This window comes from Moschus berezovskii, chromosome 3 (genome assembly GCF_049115385.1).
Source record: "Moschus berezovskii isolate FMDL1 chromosome 3, NW_MosBer_1.0, whole genome shotgun sequence".
In the NCBI taxonomy this organism is placed as follows: Eukaryota; Metazoa; Chordata; class Mammalia; order Artiodactyla; family Moschidae; genus Moschus; species Moschus berezovskii.
This window is the reverse complement of record NC_142462.1, coordinates 105,428,779-105,445,168: the sequence shown is the minus strand read 5'-3', so window position 1 is coordinate 105,445,168 and position 16,390 is coordinate 105,428,779.

Sequence of the window (16,390 nt, the reverse complement as noted above, 5' to 3'; positions counted from 1 at the left end):
ACTGAATTATACACTGAAAAATGGTTAAATGGTAAATGTTTTCTGTTTTGTGTACTTTACATTTTCACAATAAAGGGTCCGTGTTATCTACATCTTTTGTAGGTTTCCCCAGTAATGCCTAACTCCATGCACATGACTGGTACCCATTCTCCATCAAAACATTTTTATCAGTCATTGTAGACATTTCCACAGCCATTATCTTATTTAATGTGATTTAATCCTCACAGTAACCTTGTGAGGTAAGTATTTTAACCTAATAAATAGATAAGGAAAGTGAGGCTTATCAACATTCTGTGACTTTCCCACAGCTAACTAGAAACGAAACTAGGGGGGACCCCTGGTCTCCAACTGCAACTGAGCATTATTTCCACCATAATACCTCAGTTTCCTTACTGACCTGTAGATCCAGAACTCAATTGCTCAGACCCAGACTACCAGGCAGTGTTCCAGAAGTTCCCCCAACATCAACAGCTGAGGATACATATTCAAATGTCAACCAAGCCTCGGAAACTGACTGCTTGTGAGAGTGTGTGTGTGTGTGTGAGCGTGTGTGAGTATTGTCAAAAAAGAAGATTACCACTTCAGGTGCACAGAGGGGAAAACCCACAGACTCTCAAACCCCAAAGTAAGTGCAATAGTTCTCTAACACAGGCTTGACAAAGTCAGAGGAGAAGCAGCCTGAGAATCTGTTGCCATGGGCAACATAACACAATTCAATCCCGGGGTCCTTGGCATATATGTGGCTTTCTGTCCTCAGGCCTCACAGCCTGAAGTAGCTGAGCAAGGGCCACAGACAGTTCTTCCTCAAGGAGCATCCATCCCACCCTGTTAGCTCAGGATGAAGACAACTCGAAGATAAATCCCTTGAGCAGAGCCTCCTCTGAGAAAGGAGAGGGGCCAACAGATCATGCTCAAATGGGATAGAGTGTATCAGGCTCTGAAAACTGATAGAAGGAAATTTTTATCAGGCAAATGGTTCTGATGGAAACCCTGAGCTCCTATTGCTGACACAAGGTCACAGAGTCATGCTTTGGGGACTGAGGCAAGAAATTCTAAAATTTCTCATGAATGGTCTGTAATTCAGCATCTTCGTTTTCTCTAAACACGCAGTGTGACTCACTGCCCTCGCCCTTCTTCTGGCCTCCTTCCTCCCCTCCTTCCCCAACTCTGACCCTCCCTCTTGTCTGCTTCCCTGACCTCTGGTACCCTGGGGGGGCACCATGGAAGTGAACTGGAGAGGGACGAGGAAATGGGCCCCAGGAAATGCAGAAGAACGAGGCTCCATCTGTCCTGGAATCTTCTAGGCTTTCTCAGAGCCTGCCTTATGTCAGAAAAAGTAAAGCAAAACCTCAAGCTTTTTAATTTTCAGTAAAATCCGCTGTCTTCATAGTCCAACACACATCCTCTTCTCTCTCACTCAACATCCAAACACATAAAATTAGGAAAATGGAAGAAAATAGAAATGCTGGAGTATTTCAATCAACAAGCAAATTTCTTTTAGGTTGCTAAGTCCACCCATGAGGTACTAATACTGAGCTCTGGTAGACAGATTGATACACAAGAAATATATCTTGTCCTGATAACCATGTTATTAATGAGTTGTATTAGTCAGGATCTGACCAGCGACCTTAGCTAAGTCACATAACCTCTGTGAGCCTCAGGTTCCCCATAAATGAAATGGGAGAGGGAAGTAGAGGTGGAAGAGAGTACATTTCCTCCCTGCCAGCCTGCAAAGGATGAGCAGAAGCAGGGCTAACAGATCTGCAGTCCTTTGTGTTCAAGTAAGGGCTATGCAGGGAGACCAGCATCACTACAGACACACCTGGGAGCTGTAACTTGTCCCTCCTGTTTCACTGCCCTTCAATAGCGAGACCTTGACTAAACCCTCAAAAATGGCTTTCTAATGGCTATTATTCCATCCAGAGCAGAACAAGGAGGAAAGGGCCTTGTGCTCCATCATAAAGGGCCCCCCTAGACAATACCAAACCACCTGCAAACCTACAGACTTGTCTGAGGCTAGTCTACAGGGGGTTGTTGTAATTCAGGTCAACCAGCTGGTCATTTCTGTTCATCTGTCAGATAAGACTCCTAGACAGATCATGATACTACATTTAGCTCTGTTTTCTAGATGAAAGAGGCATTGGTAGTCCTCACTCATGGGGAAGGAAGGGATATTCCTGTGTTACTGAATTGCCCTTTCCCTCTGCACCCAGCCCCTTGATGATCAGAATAGTTTGGGAACTTCAGGCTCTCTTCTTGGTGGCATGTTTAGCAATAATCCAGATGAAAAGCAGGTAACACTTCTCCAAAAAAAATATCAGTTTTTAACTTATACTGTTCAGTCATTGAGTCGGACACGGACTTAATCATGTCCGACTCATTGTGACCCCATGGGCTGCAGCATGCCACACTGCCCTGTCCTTCATTGTCTCCTGGAGTTTGCTCAAATTTATGTCCATTGAGTAGGTAACACTATCTAACCACCTCATTCTCTGTTGCCCCCTTCTCCTGTTGCCTTCAGTCTTTCCCAGCATCAGGGTCTTTTCCAATGAGTTGGCTCTTCCCATCAGGTTGCCAAAGTATTGGAGCTTCAGCTTTAGCATCAGTCCTTCCAATGAATATTCAGGGTTGATTCCATTTAGGATTGACTGGTTTGAAATTTCAATCCAAGGGACTCTCAAGAACTTTCAGTTCAGTTCAGTTCAGTCATTCAGTTGTGTCCAACTCTTTGTGACCCCATGAATCACAGCACACCAGGCCTCCCTGTCCATCACCAACTCCCAGAGTTCACTCAAACTCATGTCCATTGAGTCGGTGATGCCATCCAAACATCTCATCCTCTGTTATCCCCTTCTCCTCCCACCTTCAATCTTTCCCAGCATCAGGGCCTTTTCCAGAGTTAGTTCTTCAAATCATGTGGCCAAAGTATTGAAGTTTCAGCTTCAGCATCAGTGCTTCGAATGAATATTCAGGACTGATTTCTTTTACGATTGACTGGTTTGATCTCCTTAGAGTCCAAGGGACTCTCAAGAGTCTTCTCTAATACCACAGTTCAAAAGTATCAATTCTTCAGTGCTCAGCTTTCTTTACGGTCCTACTCTCACACCCATACATGACTACTGGAAAAATAATAGCTTTGACTAGACGGACCTTTGTTGGCAAAGTAATGTCTCTTCTTTCTAATATGCTGTCTAGGTTGGTCATAGCTTTTCTTCCAAGGAGCAAGCATCTTTTAATTTCATGGCTGCAGTCACCATCTGCAATGATTTTGTAGCCCAAGAAAATAGTCTCTCACTGTTTCCATTGTTTCCCCATCTATTTGCCATGAAGAGATGGGACTGGATGCCATGATCCTCGTTCTTTGAAACTTGAATTTTAAGCCAGCTTTTTCACTCTCTTCTTTCATTTTCGTCAAGAGGCTCTTTAGTTCCTCTTCACTTTATGCCATAAAGGTAGCGTCATCTGCATATCTGAGGTTATTGATATTTCTCCTGGTAATCTTGATTCCAGCTTGTGCTTCATTCAGCCCAGCATTTCACATGATGTGTTCTGCATATAAGTCAAATAAGCAGGGTGACAATATTCAGCCTTGACATACTCCTTTCCCAATTTGGAAACAGTCCATTGTTACATATCCGGTTTTAACTGCTGCTTCTTGACCTGCATACAGGTTTCTCAAGAGGCAGGTCAGGTGGTCTGGGATTCCCATCTCTTTCAGAATTTTCCACAGTTTGTTGTGATCCACACAGTCAAAGACTTTAGCATAGTCAATGAAGCAGAAGTAGATGCTTTTCTGGAATTCTCTTGCTTTTTCTATCATCCAATGGATGTTGGCAATTTGATCTCAAGTTCCTCTGCCTTTTCTAAATCTAGCTTGAACATCTGGAAGTTCTCAGCTCACATACTATTGAAGGCTAGCTTGGAGAATTTTGAGCATTACTTTGCTAGCATGTGAGATGAGTGCAATTGTGTGGTAGTTTGAACTACTGCACTTTTGGACCGCCTTTCTTTGGGACTGGAATGAAAACTGACCTTTTTCAGTCCTGTGGCCACTGCTGAGTTTTCCAAATTTGCTGGCATATTGAGTGCAGCACTTCCACAGCATCATTTTTCAGGATCTGAAATAGCTCAACTGGAATTCCATCACCTCCACTAGCTTTGTTCATACTGATTCTTCCTAAGGCCCACTTGACTTCACATTCCAGGATGTCTGGCTCTAGGTAAGTGATCACACCATCGTGATTATCTGGGTCATGAAGATCTTTTTTGTACAATTCTTCTGTGTATTCTTGCCGCTTCTGTTAGGTCCATACCATTTCTGTCCTTTATTGTGTCCATCTTTGCATGAAATGTTCCCTTGGTGTCTCTAATTTTCTTGAAGAGATCTCTAGTCTTTCCCATTCTGTTTTTTTCCTCTATTTCTTTGCACTGGTCACTGAGGAAGGCTTTCTTATCTCTCCTTGCTATTCTTTGAAACTCTGCATTCAGATGGATATATCTTTCCTTTTCTCCTTTGCCTTTAGCTTCTCTTCTTTTCTCAGTTATTTGTAAGGCCTTCTCAGAAAACCATTTTGCCTTTTTCCATTTCTTTTTCTTGGAGATGGCTTTTTCTTGGGGATGATATATTTCAGGAGAGATGGCTGGGTGTTCTGAGAAGGGTGACTCCTTGCTGGCCAATGGCAGCCCTACCCACCCTGGCCTCTCAGCACTGCAACGCTCATGTGAACATGGATTCAAGGATATTTGGGCACCGTGTGGTAGCACCAGTCTAAAAGTCCCCAGAGGAAACGCTGTCTACCTCTGAAGATCCTGCTTCTAGGTCTACACACTACCCACATGAACATATTTCTTCCTCCACTTGAAGTGGGACTAATGGGACCCACTTTATGGGTTTTCCATGTTCTGTGCTCATTAAGATAAAGTGGCTGGTACCATGTGTGGGGCAGCAGCCATCCAGGAAGGGTGATACCAGTTCCCAGTCTACTGGCCTGTGAGTTGGCCAAAGGTCACTGGGTCAGAGAGGTGGTAGGGGAGGCCAGGCAGGAACCCTGCATCCAAAAGAGGAAGGAGAGTTGTATTTCCATCCTCAGGGCCCAAGGAGTATAGTCAGGGCAGCATCAGAACCCAAGGGATTAATACAACCTTGTGCTCTGCAGCCTGTGGACACATCAAGATGCAGTCCTAAGCTGAACACACTGACAGCAGCCTGAGGGCTTCTATTGCTGGTTTCTTTTCTTTAAAAAATAAATAAATAAGCTATATTACCCATGGCCTGCTATCCAGACCCTACCTGGCTAGCTGGCTGGCCAGCTGGTCCTGGAGACTGAAAGGGACTTGCTGGGAGAGGAACAGGTAGCAATCACGATCAGCATATTGGGAACATAGCTTTCCAAATTTGTGTGTTCAGTCGCCAAGTTGTATCCAACTCTTTGTGATCCCATGACCTGCGGGACACCAGGCCTCCCTGTCCCTCATCATCTCCCAGAGTTTGCTCAAGTTCATGTCCATTGAATCACGACACCATCCAACCATCTCATCCTCTGTTGTCCCCTTCTCCTCCTGCCTTCAATCCTTCCCAGCAATACGATATTTTCCAGTGAGTCAGTTCTTCGTATCTGATGGCCAAAGTAATGGAGCTTCAGCTTCAGTATCAGTTCTTCAATGAATATTCAGGGTTGATTTCCTTTAGGATGGACTGATTTGATCTCCTTGCTGTCCAGGAGCCTCTCAAGAGTTCTCCAGCACCAAAATTCAAAAGAATCGATCCTTCAGGGCTCTGCCTTCTTTATGGTCCCAAATATACCAGAACCTTTTAAAAAAAAAATTACCTGGTGTCTGTGTAAATGTGCACTGCCAGATCCCATCCTCAGAGATCAGAATTCAGGAGGTCTGGAGCAGGACCAAGGTGTTTGCCTGTTAACAAACATCCCAGGTAACTCTGACACAGGGGTTCTGGGGACTCTGGAGGCAGCGTGTTGAGTAGCGTAGAGCTCCCCAGCTCCAACAACATGATCGTGGACAAGCAGCATAGGCATCATCAATTCAAAGCCCTGGCCCCACTCCAATCCCACCGAGTCTGAATCTACGCAAGCACATTGAGGTTTGAGAACAGCTCTGGAGCCATGGTTCCAAACTAGTATGAGTCAGAATCACTGCAGAGCCTGTTAAAATGCAGATTGCTGGAACTCACCCCCACAGTTTCTGATTCCGGTGGTCTGGGGTGGAACTCAGTTGTGTGTTTTCTCCAGTTTTCCCAGGAATGCTGATGACTCAGGGACTGCACTCTGAAAACCACTCCCCCAATCTAGAGCAGATTTTCTCGGCCTGGCTGCACACAGTCATCATCTAGAAACCTTTCAAAGCTACTGCTGCCCGGGTCCCACCCTCAGAAGTTCTGGAGTCATTAGGCCCAGGCCTAGCTCGGGCATTTGAACATTTAGAAGCTCTTTTGTTGCTGTCGTTTAGTTGCTCAGTGGTGTCTGACTCTTTGTGAGCCCGTGGACTGTAGCCCGCCAGGCTCCTCAGTTCATGGGATTTCCCAGGCAAGAATATTGGAATGGGTTGCCATTTCCTCCTCCAGGGGATCTCCCCGACCCAGGGATCAGACCTGCATGTCCCACATTGGTAGATGGATTCTTTACCATCTGAGCCACCAGTGAAACCCTCAGAAGCTCTGAAGGTGACTTTCATTGCAGACAAGGTTGAGAATGATGGTTCTGGAGTCAGATAACCTGGATACAAATCCCAGCTTCACCACTAACCAGCTAGTGAGCGGGAAAAACTCACCTAGCCTCTTCCACTGCCCACACCCCCGCCCCCAATCAGTGGTCTGCCTGGAGAAGAGCCCCAGTACCCTGCCCATGAACCCAGTGGACGGGGATGGCATGGATGTATCATGTATATGCTTCAAAGGGTATCAAACAAGATGTCAGCAGGTGAAACATTTTCCAAGTCCAGTTCATAAATAGCTGGTGCCCTGACTGCTACTTATACCTCTGCCTGTTTCTCTCACCACATTTTAACTCTACATATCAAGACAAAAGAGACCCTCAAGCGAGTGCTCACCACATGGCAAGTGCCTTAAGTATATCATCTCATTTAATTGAATCTTTACAGCAGCCTTACAGGGTTGATACCATTATGTCCATTTTCCTGGTGAGAAAATCAAGGGTCAGAGAGGTCCAGCTGACTTGCCCAAGCCAATATGTCTAGAAAGTAGACGGTCAGAATGTGAATTTCATGTAGACTCTAGGGTTGCCTCTGCTGCCCACTTACGTCACTGTCTCCCCTCCCCAGGAGCTCTGCTTCTTCTCAACCTAGAAGTTTCTGCAAGAGAATGGGCCAGGGAGGTGGAGGCCACCCCCAAGGACACATCCTCCCACCTCCAGGTGAACTTGATGTTTTGAGCACCACCAGCCTATCTGAGATCTGAGTTGATTTATCATCATTACCAGCCCAGAGACACAGTCCCAGACACAAATAAGGTTTCATTTTCCTGACTAATACAAGTGGACTTTTTTTCAAACATCAGAATAAAACTGCTCTGCTAAGCTCTCCATGAAGGTGCAAATTGCTAATCTGATCTGAATGTGTCATTGGTTTACTTGGGCTTCATCTAAAGGTTTTGATACAAGAGTCAAGGAATAATATATAAAGTTTCTGATATGAGTTCTACTAATACTTGAGCTTGAGATGAATTCTTAGTTGTTTGTTACGGGAGCCAATTTCTTTTCTTTTTTTTTCAATTTCTTTTTTTAAATGGGGTTGGCAAGCAAAACAAGGCCAAGACAGAAATGAACCAATAAAATCAAGAGCAGAGATTAATTAAAGTCCTGGAGTTTGCCACAGAATGGGGATAAAGGAAAGACTGTAATAGTGCTTCTTCTAAAAAAGACAAGTTGGATTATATATATATATATATATAAAGTTTCTGGAGAAATAATTTAATTTTGAGACTGTCTCCACAAATCGGCTGGGCTTATCTTTCTCCCATGAAGAGTAAAGATTGCCCTTTTTCAGGCCAGAGGGGAATCTCATTTCCCCTCTCCTTATCATTTATTAGAAATCAAAATATTGTTTCAAATGGATGTGTTTAATATTTCAGACAATATAATGTGTCCAGAACAAAAGGGCAGCATTGGTAGGCAGGCAATAGGGAGTAGAAAGGAGATGAACAAAGATCCTGAATCTCACAGCCAAAGGTTTCTTTCCAACCGCTCCCACTTCATTCCACAAGGCTTGGCTCACGGGTCATCTTCTTATTCTTGAATTTCCTTAACCCTGAAAATGGAGAAGGTTAACAGAAGGATTTCCTTCCCTTACTCTACAGCATAGGTGTGGTCCAACAGCATTGATTTTTAACATTTACTTTATAAAGAAAACTTCCAGCGATCCAAGTGATTTTGGCTGTATAGAAACTAAGACATTTCCCACTGAAAACCCCACCCCATGAAGTAGGTTGAAAATTCTGACAACAAAAACTTATGACCTTGATCATATCTATGAGCAGTATGGTCCACCTGAGTGGCTCATTTTCCCTCTGGGGTCTTGTCTGTATCTCAGACTCCTCTTGACCGTGGTCTGCCATCTTCCCTAACCTCCTGTCATATCTAAACATCTGACTGCATGTGCCCTAGACCAACTTCCCTGTTGGTTCTTTCTGGGTATTAAAAATGCCCGATGGAGGGACTTCCCTGGTGGTCCAGTGGTTAACAACCTGCCTTGCAATGCAGAGGACGTGGGTTCGATCCCTGGTGGGGGACTAAGATCCTACATGCTACGGAGCAACTAAGCCCACGTGCCACAACTAGAGAGGCCCTGAGCCACAACAGAAGACCTCGTACGACACAATGAAGATTCCGCATGCTGCAACGAAGACCCGATGCAGCTAAGAACCTTTCTAAGTGCCGAATGGAGCCACTCTCCAGTTTCGTGCTTCACAGTTACTGCCGCCACTGAACTCCTGATGAGCCCCAGACTCTATGATCAGCAAAATGTCATTCCTCCATGTCAGCAACGTGGCAAGTTTAAAACTCAGCGTGTCAAGTTTACCTGTAATGAGAGACACCTCCACGAACCCGCATGACAGGATCAGCAGGAGGAATAGGGACAAAGCAGCCAATTCAATTACCAGACATCCTTACCGTGTGAAGTGCTATGAGAACGCTAAGTAATAACCTTATGGCTTCATCTGAAAGATGTGTGTGTCATCCAGGAGCGTCCCTAAGTCAGTAACATCATTTGCAATAAGTCATCGTTAATTAACGCTAAATGACTAGGCCCTGCCGGGGGAAGCAGGCAGTATTAAACTGACATCAGTATGTGAAGAGTTCATTATGGTTAATGTTATGAGAGCACAGACTGAAGGATTTAATAGTGGATTAGAAGGTGTTTATGTCCAAACACCTCGATGTGGGCTCCACAGCTGCCACACACAAGCAAAGGTGCTGACTGGTTGCTAAGGAAGAGGATGGGCAACTTGGAGACCTAAGAAGAGGCTCTCACAGCACAGGACCATGGGGTAAAGTGCTGGGGAAAAAAAAATAGGAGAGGGAGAGAACTCACCCACCCTATTCCTCATCCTTTCCATCTTTCACATCATTTCCACCAGAGTCTGGGAGACTGAGCCAGAAACAATGAGAAACAGAGGCGGTGTCACCTAGGGCAAGTGTCACCTGGGGAACAAGATCAGCATGGGTGTCAGGTGAAGGGGGAAGATAGGATATTTGGAAAACTCTTCAGGTGATTCAGTTTTGCCACACTACCTGCTCCCTCTCCCCCCAGCCACCCACCTATTGTCATACAGTGGCACTGCCATGTTTAGTTATTGCTGGAAACTTTAAGGCAAATGATGCTAACAAAATGTGTGAAGCACATGATCACAAATCAACAGTGCCATCCGTATATAATCATGAATCTGTAGGTACATTATAAAATAAAATGAAAGATTGTAGCGGTGGTGTTGTTCAGTCGCTAAGTCCTGTCCAGCCCTTTCCGACTTTGTGGACTGCAGCACGCCAGGCTCCTCTGTCCTCCACCATCTCCCAGGGTTTGCTTAAATTCATGTCTACTGAGTCAGTGATGCTATCTAACCATCTCATCCTCTGCCGCCCGCTTCTCCTTTTGCCTTCAACCTTTCCCAACATCAGAGTCTTCTCCAAATGAGTCGGCTCTTAGCATCAGGTAGCCAAAGTATTGGAGCTTCAGCTTCAGCAACAGTCGTTCCAATGAACATTCAGGGTTGATTTCCTAAGATTGTACCTGACATAAATACCAATTCTCCACCTTGCAGTAGCTGGAGGACAGATGGCAAGAAAAGTATAATGGTTCCTGAACCACACACAGGATGCTACACCCTGTGGCTGCTGCCTCAGGGTTCTTCCTTTAAACACCCAAAGTGATAGGACTTAGTGGTGAATGCAATTTATTCCCAAGTCTCTTTATTCAACCATAATAGATGCTTATTTTAAAAAAGGATCATTTGTTTTGCTACTAACAAACCATAAGCATAAAGACAAAAATTGCAAAGCTTTTGTTTAAGATCTGTGGCTTTTTATTCATTCATTCACTCCCAGGCAGTTGAAGGGCACTTTTCTAGCTTTCAAGATACACAAAGGAGAGAGACCAAAGGCTTGCCCTCAAGGCACTCACATGCTAGAAGGTCACAGAGTCAAGGGCGCAAACAGGCAAACAGAGAGTGGAGAAGAGGGATCCACAGGTTGTGCAGAGCAGGTAGCGGTTGAAGAGGTGACAAAGGTGGCTTGGGGGCAGCCTCTCAGAAAAATATGTGTAGGTTGAGGATCCCCTGGGGAGTCAAGGTTAAGGTCATTTTAAGCCAAGGGAACAACCTAAGTGGAAATACCAGGGCCAAATCCTTCTACACCCTTGAGGAGGGAGCTCCTTCTACCAGCAGAAATAACTGGACCAGGTGGATACCAGTCTAGGCAGTACAGGGAGCCCATGGGTTTCCTCGTCTAAGATAGCCAGACTAAAGGAACTGTGTGCCCTGAACCTGGTAACTCAGGTGTCACAGTTGCCATCTGGGGGCATGGATCCAGAGATGCAAGCAGAGAAAGGGGTCCCTAAAGAGAAACAAGTGAGAATGAGTGCATGGAGGCAGAGAGCCCCAGGGTACTGTGTGATCCCAAAGAAAGAGAGAGAGACAATGCTGTCTTTCTAGGACCCAGTTCTAGAACTTTATGAAATTCAATCATTCTTATGGGTCTTGAATTCTGTGAAATATTCTCAATTCCTTTGAATAAAGTTCCTTTAATTTAAGGCTGTGGGGGGGGATTGTGGACAGGGCACAGGTGAACAAGACACACTGAACAGTCCTGGGTAGAAATGGGCTCCCCTGCCCCCTGGTCCGCAGTGCCCACGACGGGGGTGATCACAGACGGACTCATGGCATCCATCATCACTGGAAGGAAATCAGAGGACAACGGGCAAAAGGATTGGATTAGGGACCGAGGGGCTGAGTTCACCAGAAGGCCTTCACACTTCCTCATCAGCTTTTTACAAAGATAAAAATCTCTGAAGCACTTGCAGTTTCTCTAGAGAAAGACGTGAGATAAATACAAGTTATCGTTCACAAAAGGGTCTTTCTTCTTTATTATAAAGCCATCGGAAAGGAATTGCTTTTCCAGGCCGCAAGGGAGCTGCAGCCATATCTCAACAGGTAACCTTGAAAATCAGACACAATAACTGTCCCTTTGCTGAGTTTTTCTTCCCTGACCCACCATCCCTCCAAAAGCACACTTCTCCATTAATACCTTTTTCCTATAATGAGACTGATAACACCTCCTTCTCTGCAGACAGAGCCATCATGGCTGCCAGTGGGGCTGGGCCCTGCCCAGCTGTCAGCTCAGCACCCATCGCTGCCTGTCCCACGCAGCTGTTGGCTTCTGGGGGGAGCAGGCGAGGCAGAGAAGGTGAGAGCTCTCATCTGTCCTTTCACAGAGACCAGCCTCCTGAGCTAAAGTTTCTCTCTAGCAGCTTAAGGAATTCTGCTTTTAAAAGCATTCCTGTGTTATTTCATTTCTTCACAATTTTTTCTGTGGGGACAGGATGTTGGTGTCAATAAAACTGTACTCAAATATTTCAAATCTACATTGTCAACCTGTAGACCTATAGATGGACACAGGTGGAGAAGAAGGAAACATCTGGTATGAGGCAGATGAGGGGGTCCAAGGGGAAGGCACTGGATACGTGAGGCCCAAGTTTGAGGAAGGGATGGATGAGACCTGAATTGAAGAGCCCAGCAAGCATGTTCTTGGAACTCAAGGATGCTGAGGGAAAATTCCACCCTCGGGGCTGCTACAGCAAGAAGCTATCCCCTCAGGACATGTTCTCTGACTGTGGACCTCCTCTCCAGTAGAACTTCCAAATAACTCTGTGGCATCTGTTAGGCAGCCATGAAATTAAAAGATACTTGCTCCTTGGAAGAAAAGCTATGACAAACCTAGACAGCATATTAAAAAGCAGAGATATCACTTTGCCAACAAAGGTCCATGATTTTTCCAGTCGTCATATACAGATGTTAGAGTTGGACCATAAAGAAGGCTGAGTGACCAAGAATTGATGATTTTGAACTGTGGTGCTAGAGAAGACTCTTGAGAGTCCCTTGGACTGCAAGAAGATCCAACCAGTCCATCCTAAAGGAAATCAGTCCTGAATATTCATTGGAAGGACTGATGCTGAAGCTGAAGCTCCAATACTTTGGCCACCTGATGGGAAGAGTTGACTCATTAGAAGGGGATGACAGAGGATGAGATGGTTGGATGCCATCACTGGCTTAACGGATATGAGTTTTAGCAAGCTCTGGGAGATGGTAAAGGACAGGGAAGCCTGGTGTGCTGTAGTCCATGGGGTCACAAAGAGTCAGACATGACTGAGCAACTGAACAACAGATCTATTGGGAAATACAGGGTTTCGAGGAGTCCTGGTTCATGAAGACCTGCTGAGAGGCCCTCCCTGTGAAATGGCTTCAGGAAGTAGCTGGACCACCTGAATGGTCTCCAGCCTCTGAGCCTTATCACGCCTGCAGTGAGACTCTGAGATGTAACAGTCTCCCATGTCTGATCTTTCATCCCAGGGACTTTCCAGAAGACTGAGATAATCTTGAGGATATTCCTCCGGTCCACACCAGTCACATGGGGGCACCAACCATAGGGGCTTGGTGTCCACAGGCACATGCTCATATTTATTGTCATTTGGAGTTGAAAAGGCCACCAGATTCTCCAAATGCAACCCTCTACATATCCTATATATAATAGCACGGGTTGAAACATTTGACTGTCACCTATTGTTCTCCACAATGTTTGCATTTTATACAGTTAGGCTGTCACTGTTAGAACCTAATTTCTGTCTAGCTGGCCCCATGGGAGACATGGCACTGCCTAACTTGAACTTGCCGACCATACTGGAGGAAGTTTGGCCTAAACAAGTTCTCCAGAAGGGCTCCTTGGGCCATATCACCTCTTACAATTTGTTTTGAGGTGAGTCAGGGTTCTGTGCTTCAAAAACAGCATTATTTAGGAGACCATCTACCTATCTGTTACCTATTGTTGCCAAATTACCCCCCAACTTAGCAGCTTAAAACAGTATCTCACAGTTTGTATGGGTCAAGAATCCAGGCATGGCTTCGCAGGGTATTTCTGCCTCAAGATGTCCACCGGCTACAGTTCAGGGTATCACCAGGGTTGCAGCATCTCAGGGCTCAGCCAGGGAGTCTGCCCTGCTTCCCAAGTTGACTCATGTGGTTGTTGGCTAGACTCTTTCCTAGAGACTGTTGGACCGAGTTCCTGGTTGGCTATTGGCCAGAAGCTTCCCCTAGTTTCTTGCCCCAGGGGCCCCACCAGAGAGCCGCTCACAACACAGCATTGTTTGCATCAGAGTGAGCAAATGACAGCCTCGAAGAGAATCCAGGAGATGGAAACCACAGGCTTTGATGATTTAACTCAGAAATGACATCCCATTGGTTGTATTTCAGTTTATTTACTAGAAGCAAATTGGTGGTCCAGTGGCTAAGACTCCACACTCCCAATGCAGGGGGCACAGGTTCAATAACTGATCAAGAAACTAGATCCCACATGCCACAACTAACAGTTCATATGCCACAACTTAAAAAAAAAAAGATCTTGCATGCTGCAACTAAAACTTGATGTGGCCAAATAAATAAATAAAACTTTTTTAAAAAGCAAATAGAAGAAGTAAACTGCTAAGTGCTCCCACGCTCTAGGGGAGGGGATTCAGAAGGACATGAATCCTGCAGATGAAGGTCATTTGGGGGCCACAGTGGAGGGGGCTTACCGCTGACCACCTTACCTAATACCATCTTCATTTACATGTCTCTGCTACAGTGATTGTCCAAAGTAAGAAAAAAACAAAAACTCTTTGATTCTGTCTATCTTTGCAGTAGTCAACCGCCCCCACTAAGCTTGTGCTCAGGGGTAAGTAGGCCCCGATGGCCATGTCTGTATATTTGACCTCCCTTCACACCACATCTGCTGGGAAATCTGACCAAAACTGGGCCAATCAGATCCCTCTCCAGGGAATGAGTCAACTAGAAAAGCGGTCCCCAACCTTTTTGGTACCGGGAACCTGTTCCATGGGAGAAAATACTTCCATGGACAGTGAAGGGGGCCAGTTTCAGGATGATTCAGGTGCATCACGTTTATTGTGTGCTTTATTTCTAATACTGTTACATCAACTCCACCTCAGATCACCAGGTATTAGGTCCCAGGGGTTGGGGACCCCTGATTTAGGATACAAAACAAAGTTAAACTGAATGGTCAAGCAGAAGCAAAGCCAGAGCTGGAGGACAAACCGAACAAAGCCACCCTCAGACTGCAATTACCAGAGGATGGGAACCAGGCATGAGCAGAAGGAGCCGGCCTGCAGGAGAGACACCAGAGAGACTTGTGTGCAGATGGGCAAGGACGCGAGGTCGTCAGGCCCAAGGCAGAGACAGAAGCAGGGAGCCTGGCCTCCTTTCACCCTTACCTGTTTATTCGGTCTCTGCAGGGTGCCCTCCCACCCTCCACTGGGTCAGCCTGAGTGGACTTTGTTTCTGAGCCATCAAAGTCTGCCTCAGCCAAGTCCTTCCCAGTTTGTTTCTTCTTCTGGAAAATAATTAATACAATCAGTTCAATCTCACCCTAGAAATTGACCTTTGAGATAGCAAACTGTGTGCAGAGCAAAGCACATTTTTTTTTCAAAGCACAGGTGCTATTCAATGCATTTCTGTAGGCCTGTATTGAGATGGGGTTAGAGTTGGCTTCCCTGATGGCTCAGACAATAAAAGAATCTATCTGCCTGCAATGCAAAAGACTTGGGTTCAATCCCTGGGTCAGGAAGATCCCCTAGAGAAGGGAATGGCTACCCACTCCAGTATTCTTGCCTTGAGAATTTCATGGACAGAGGAGCCTGGCGGGCTACAGTCCACGAGGTCACAAAGGGTCAGATGTGACTGAGTGACTAACACTTTCACTTTGAGAGTTGTCTAAGTGAACTAACGGAGAAGGCAATGGCAAGCCACTCCAGTACTCTTGCCTAGAAAATCGCAGGGACAGAGGAGCCTGGTGGGCTGCAGTCCATGAGGTCGCTACTAGTTGGACATGACTCAGCGACTTCACTTTCACTTTTCACTTTCACACATTGGAGAAGGAAATGGCAACCCACTCCAGTGTTCTTGCCTGGAGAATCCCAGGGATGGGGGAGCCTGGTCAGCTGCCGTCTATGGGGTCACACAGAGTCGGACACGACTGAAGCGACTTAGCAGCAGCAGCAGCAGCAAGTGAACTAAGAGGGAAATGAAATTATGGAAATGGGAATTTGACTTCTCCAGCAAACTGCACAGAGGCTGCTAAACTAGAACTAGAGGGACTTCCCTGGTGGTCCAGTGGCTAAGACTCTGAGCTCCCAATGCAGGGGTCCAGTTTCAATCCCTGGTCGGGGAACTAGATCCCACATGCTATAACAAAAACTACCACATGCTGACAAGTAAGGATATCACATGCAAAATAACTAAAAATTTTTATATTTCCTTCTAGTTTTTTTTCATATATATATGAAGTGTATGTATGTATATATATATATATATATACACACACACACACACACATACATACACTGGCACAGCTTAATTTAATTAATTAATTAAATTTTAAAAACTAGAACTAGAGAGCCAATGCACTTAGCCTTCCACACCCAGAGTACCATGTCGTGTAAATATGTGCCACACCCTCACACAAATATGCATTCGTGAGCTCTCATACATAAGTGGCCACACCATACTTCACAAACTAGGAAATGATTCCCAAGTACAGAGCAACTTCTCTTCACTTCTTGCAATATATCACAAGACATGTGTACCCCTTGAGTCAGCTCC